Genomic DNA, 6,000 nt, shown 5'->3' on the forward strand with positions numbered 1-6,000 from the left:
CCTTACAAAAGGAAATTTCTACCCAGTTCTGTCCTCTTGCACCTGTTGCTGTTTACCTCTCTCTCTCTCTTGCTATATCCATGGAAGATCCTACTGATGCTGCTTCTCGCCTGGCTGGTCTCTGCGAAAAGTTGGGTAAATTGATGAATTCAAGAGATAAAGCAAACATATCTAATGAAACAATAGAAGAGTGTCCAGCTACTTTAATTGGCCAGATTTACAATGCTCCTACTGTTAACTCTGCCGCCTTCCAAACAGCCATGAAGAAGGCTTGGAGAACTAAACAGGTTCATTTTACACCACTGGAGAACAATTTGTATGGTTTTGGCTTTCAATCAATTTAAGAAAAGGACCACGTGCTTTCTACTGGACCCTGGTCGTTCTCCAATTCCCTCCAGCTATTGCAAAATAATGACCCTCATACCCCGCCCCAATGCTATGAATTCCATACATGTGCATTTTGGATTCGGATACTTGGTCTACCTATTGGATGGCAGTATGCTCGTATTGTGGAAAAAAATTATGAGACAAGTCGGTCGGGTGTTGCAAATAAAGATTGAATCACGTAATCCTGCCGCTCCGCTTACTATTAAAGCCAAGGTTGAACTCCAACTGGAAAATGCACTTCAAGTTGGCATCCTTGCTAATTACAAAGGCTGGAGCGTTGGCTCGATTTCAAGTACGAGCGGCTCCGTACGTACTGTACTCTTGTAGGCACATTGGACACTATGCTAAATTATGTCCTCTGGTTCTATATGATGAAGACCGATTTGACTCCTCTATGAGTAGTAGCTATGGCAGCTGGATGAGGGCGGAATCCTATGATCACAACCCTTTCTGGCGTGTTTTCTATAATCTACCGGCAGATCATGACGGCTTCAATCCAACTTACGCATCCCTCCCCCAACTAGGCCCATTATACTACCCTGAACCAGAACCTTCAAGGCGCTGGCAGCAAAATCAGGACATTGCAGTGACCCCACCTATATCTTCCCCATCTCTCGGCTCTGTCCAACATACCACATCCTCTCCCTCTTACTATCCCACCTCCCTTGGTTCTAACATAGTCATATATGGGCAACCTTACTCACCCCCACACACCCTGCACCCACCTTCAGCTCTTATCAATCCATCAAGCCCCACTTCACCCATACAATCTCCTCTTTCTCTTGGGCCAGGTGTTGTATCTTCTCCAGGTGACTATAAAGGGAAAGCTGTACCGCAGGCTACACCCCCACAGCTCCCAATTTAGACTAAAACAACTGGGAAACATACAAATAAAAGCCAGGTGGGCGCCCTTTCTAAAAAATCTCGCCACTTTTCTCCTTACGCGGCTCCACACCAGTCATTACACTCAGTTTCTGACCTGCAGCTTGTTGACACGCCAATTATCCAAGCAGGGGAACATTCTAGACGGGCTTTGGTAGCTAGCCCTAATAAGCTACCACGTACTCCATGATGATATTGTGTTGGAACTATCAAGGGCTGGGAAACTCTCTGATGGTTCGTGAACTCCGGGCTATGGTGGCCCGGGAGCAACCCACTTCGGTATTTCTTATGGAGACAAAGCAACCCGATGAGGTTATCTTACAACACAAGAGAAAACTCTATTTTTTGGACAGCTATACCATGGCTCCTCTTGGCATGGCAGGAGGACTTGCTATTTTGTTTCAGCGGGAGTTGATGTAAATATTTTATCTGCCACAGATATATGTGTTCATTTGTCTTTTATGGTCGAGATAGCCATCTACAAATGGAGATCGCTTTTGTCCATGCTCCTAATGATTTCCCATGCCGTCAACGTCTTTGGGTCGAACTCCAGAGTATCCATGAGAATTTTCAGCAGCCGTGGCTATGCTTAGGTGACTTTAATGAGCTTATGTATAGTTGGGAAAAGGTGGGTGGCCAATCGGTTGAGAACTTTCGTATTTCTACCTTTCGGAACTTTATGATAGCATGTTCTTTAATGGAGATCGACAGTAAGGGCTGTGTGTTTACCCGGTCTAACAATCGACAAGGGCTGGAATTGATAAAGGAGAAACTTGATCGTGTTTTCTGTTTGGTAGACTGGCATTTACAGTATATAGAAGCTGAAGCTATTGCATTACCAACAATTGGTTCCAACCATTCTCCATTGTTGGTGTCTCTTCATCCCCCACCTCCTCCTCGTGTTCATTATTTCAAACATGAAGCATTTTGGAATATGGATCCTGATTGTAGTCGAGTTGTAAAGGAGGCATAGCTGGACATTCATTTGGTGCGGGAATCTTTGCTGGTTAAGCTACATTGTGTTCAACGTCGTCTTTCAATTTGGAGTCGATTTCGATTTCCACATGCTACAAGGGCTATTCAGTCTCTCAAACAACAGCTTCAGGACCTTACTAATCAACAGGTATACTTTTCTGATGTTGATATACGCATCACTAAACTTAAAAACCAGATTGACAACTTATAGCGTTAGGAGGAGCAATATTGGGGTTTAAGGTCTCGGATCCAATGGCTAACTTATAGCGACCGTAATACCCGCTTCTTCCATGCCACCACTATTCAACGTTGCCAGCGGAATCGCCTATCCACCCTTAAAACAGCTGAAGGTATACGGTTTTGTCATCCACAGCAACTACAAGATCATGTTATTTCCTATTTTGCTAATCTTTACCAAAGCCAAGGCCCGTGCCAATATAATCCCATATTGAGTCATTGTCAACAGACCATTACAGCTTCCATGAACTCCTCATTGACTCAATCAGCTACACTGGAAGAGGTGAGGAGAGTAGTGTTCCAGCTAGGTAAATCCAAAGCGCCAGGCCCGAATGGTTTGAGTGGCCTCTTCTATCAATATCATTGGGAGACTATTCAACATGACCTTCTTCAAATGGTTTAGGCCTTCCTCAACACAGTTATCTTACCAGACTCCTTGAATCACAGTCATATTATGCTCATGCCCAAAGTGCCTCATCCGGAAAGTCTTGATCAATACCGCCCTATTAGTCTATACAACTATCCCTACAAAATTATTTCCAAGGTTCTCGCCAACCGGTTGAAGCCATTATTGCCAACTATAGTGGCAAACGAACAAAGCGCGTTCATTGCAGGACGACAAATTCAAGACAACATACTGATAGTCCAAGAAGTCCTCCACCGGCTTCGCACTCCCATCGACAACGAAAATACCAGCCTATTCTTAAACTTGATATGCGCAAAGCTTATGATGGGGTTGAATGGGATTTTTTGGAGGAATGTCTCCTCGAAATGGGTTTTGCCATGCAGTGGGTCTCTTGGATCATATCTTGTGTTTGAACCATTTCTTTCAGTGTCAAGCTCAACAGGACTCCACTACCCTCTTTCTACCCATCTAAAGGACTGTGTTAGGGCGAACCACTATCGTCGTAACCTTTTATCCTAGTTTCTAATGTACTTTCTTTTATGCTAGCTACAACTATACAGGAAGGCAGTTTCTCTAGTATTAAACTCAATCGCCATTGCCCAAAGCTGTCGCACCTTCTCTTCGCAGATGATTCCATCTTTTTTATGGATGGAAAACTTTCAAAGGGTCAGACTTTGGCACAAATCCTTCACTAGTACTATTATGCATAGGGACAAGTTATCAACCTGAACAAGTCAGGTATCCTTTTTAGTAGCTATTGTCCATCTACATTGAAATAGATGTTGGCTAGGGAATTGCGAGTACAGAAGATTTCCCAGACAGGGAAGTACCTTGGGCTACCTTCTGATTGGGGGCAAACCAAGAAACAACTTTTTTCTTGGATATTAGCCCAAGTCCATAGTAAGCTAGAGGGGTGGGAGGAAAAACTTTTCTTCATGGCTGGAAAAGAAATCTTAATTAAGGCTATCATCCAAGCGATTCAGTAATATGTTATGTCAGTGTTTAAGGTGCCTCTCTCTATATGCCGGGCTATTGAGTGGCTTGTAACATCATTCTAGTGGAGAAACTACGAGGCTCAAACAGGGCTACATTGGAGGAGTTGAGACCTATTGAAGGACAGTAAGCAAGATGGTGATTTAGGCTTCCGAGATCTTACTTCTTTTAACATGGCCATGCTGGGGAAGACAGCATAGAGGCTGCATTCCAACCCCTGTAGCCTTTGGGTGACACTTTTTAAAGGCATTTACTTCCCGCACTCCAATTTTTGTGAAGCGACTAAAGGGGGTCGACCCTCGTGGGGTTGGCAAAGCATCTTAGCTAGAAGAGATCGTATTGCACCCTATGTCTAATAGCAAGTGGGTGATGGAACACAAATTCGCATCAGATCAGACCGCTGGTTACCCTCTGGCACTATTGGTGGAGTACCACAAGTGGATAAACCTCACTAGGTTGCTGATCTCATCACATCATCCATCCAATGGAATGAATCCTTGGCTAGTACATTTTTCTCATCACAAATTGTCCGAGAGATTCTAGCAGTTCCACTCAATCCACTACTCCCTAATGATCGTCTAGTATGGCTGCTATCTACTCAAGGAACTTATTCTGTGAAAACAGCTTATAGAAAGATTCGTGCTACCACCCCTGTACAACCGAGAACTAACCCATCTTCATCCTACCAGTGCCTCCCCTCACTATGGCAGCATATATGGAGACTTGCAATGCCCCCCAGATTCAAACATTTCTTTTGGCACATCTGTCAAGACGTGCTACCTACTGTAGTTAATTTATGCAAGAGCAAGATTTTACCTGACCCACGATGCTTTCTTTGCCTATGCCAATCGGAAACCCTTGAGCACTTATTCTTGCTGTGTTCCTGGACTAAGCATGTGTGGACAAACCCAGAGATTAATATACATATCGATGCAACGAAGGTTACGAGGATTGAGGATTGGCTATTACAATGCTGGAAAGTTGACCTCCATTATCAGGGCCCGTCCATGCCATTGGTGGCTCAGACTTTGTGCCCACTCTGGAAAGCCTGTAACAGCTTCATATTCCGGAGGCAACGTCCCGATCCTTGGCGTGTCATTAACACCGCGTCTGCAAATGTTACAAATTTCACCCGCTAGAATCCTAGTAACAAAAACCCCAAATCAGGATGCACTACAGTACCTCTTCGGTGGACACCTCCCCCAGCAGGTACTCTGAAAATGAATGTTGACAGATCCCTTTTTTCCTTGAGACTCTATCAATGCTATTGCTAGCATTATTCGCAACGATTAGGGCTGTTGTGTTGGGGGATTTGCCAAGTTCGCCAATGCCTCTAAACCCAAGCAGATTGAAGCCATGGCATGTAGAGATGCAATTCGCTTCTGTTTTGAACAGCAACTGCCGGCGCCCGTTCTTATCGAGTCAGATTGTTCCAATGCGATCACAGATCTTGTCCTCCTCTGACGAATTTCCCCTTTGGTGATCGAACCCGAGCTCTCTATGTCGGCCCCGTGGAAGACGTACCCTGTTCTGCGGGAATGCTCCTTCTTCATAAATCGAATATCTGGATTTTTGGTCTTTCGGCACCGCCCACCTGAGGCCAACCAAGCCGCTCATTGGTTGTGCCAGGCCCAGCAACGTGGCATGCTTCCTAGTAATTGGATTGTAAATCAACCTGCTGTACTAAAGGTCCTCTCATGCTTCGAGGCCCAAGTCCAATATGCATTTGGTTCCTTTACAATATAAACCGTGCAAATGTTTTGACCAAAAAAAAAAAGTCTGAAAAATTAATTTCCCAATAAAATATAGACAACCTTAATAGTCAACTTTTTAATCCTCTCGTCTGTCTGGTCTCTTCTTCTGCCATGCATGGATGAAGCTTGACTTGGGAGTTTGGACAGTGACAATGTTCGTCGTCTTCCGTCCTCGGCCATCAACTTTTCCCTCGAAAACAGTAATCGCTTTTACTTCCGTCCGACATTTTCACAGGTCCCGTGGCAGACATGAGAGATCCACCGACCTCCCCTTTACTACTTCCACTGCACATCACCACGCGCCATTTATGACCTCTGAAGCTCTGAAGTCTGAACCCTCCTCTTATATACATATAACGCCACCGG

This window comes from Rhodamnia argentea, chromosome 6 (assembly GCF_020921035.1).
Source record: "Rhodamnia argentea isolate NSW1041297 chromosome 6, ASM2092103v1, whole genome shotgun sequence".
NCBI classification, from domain to species: Eukaryota; Viridiplantae; Streptophyta; class Magnoliopsida; order Myrtales; family Myrtaceae; genus Rhodamnia; species Rhodamnia argentea.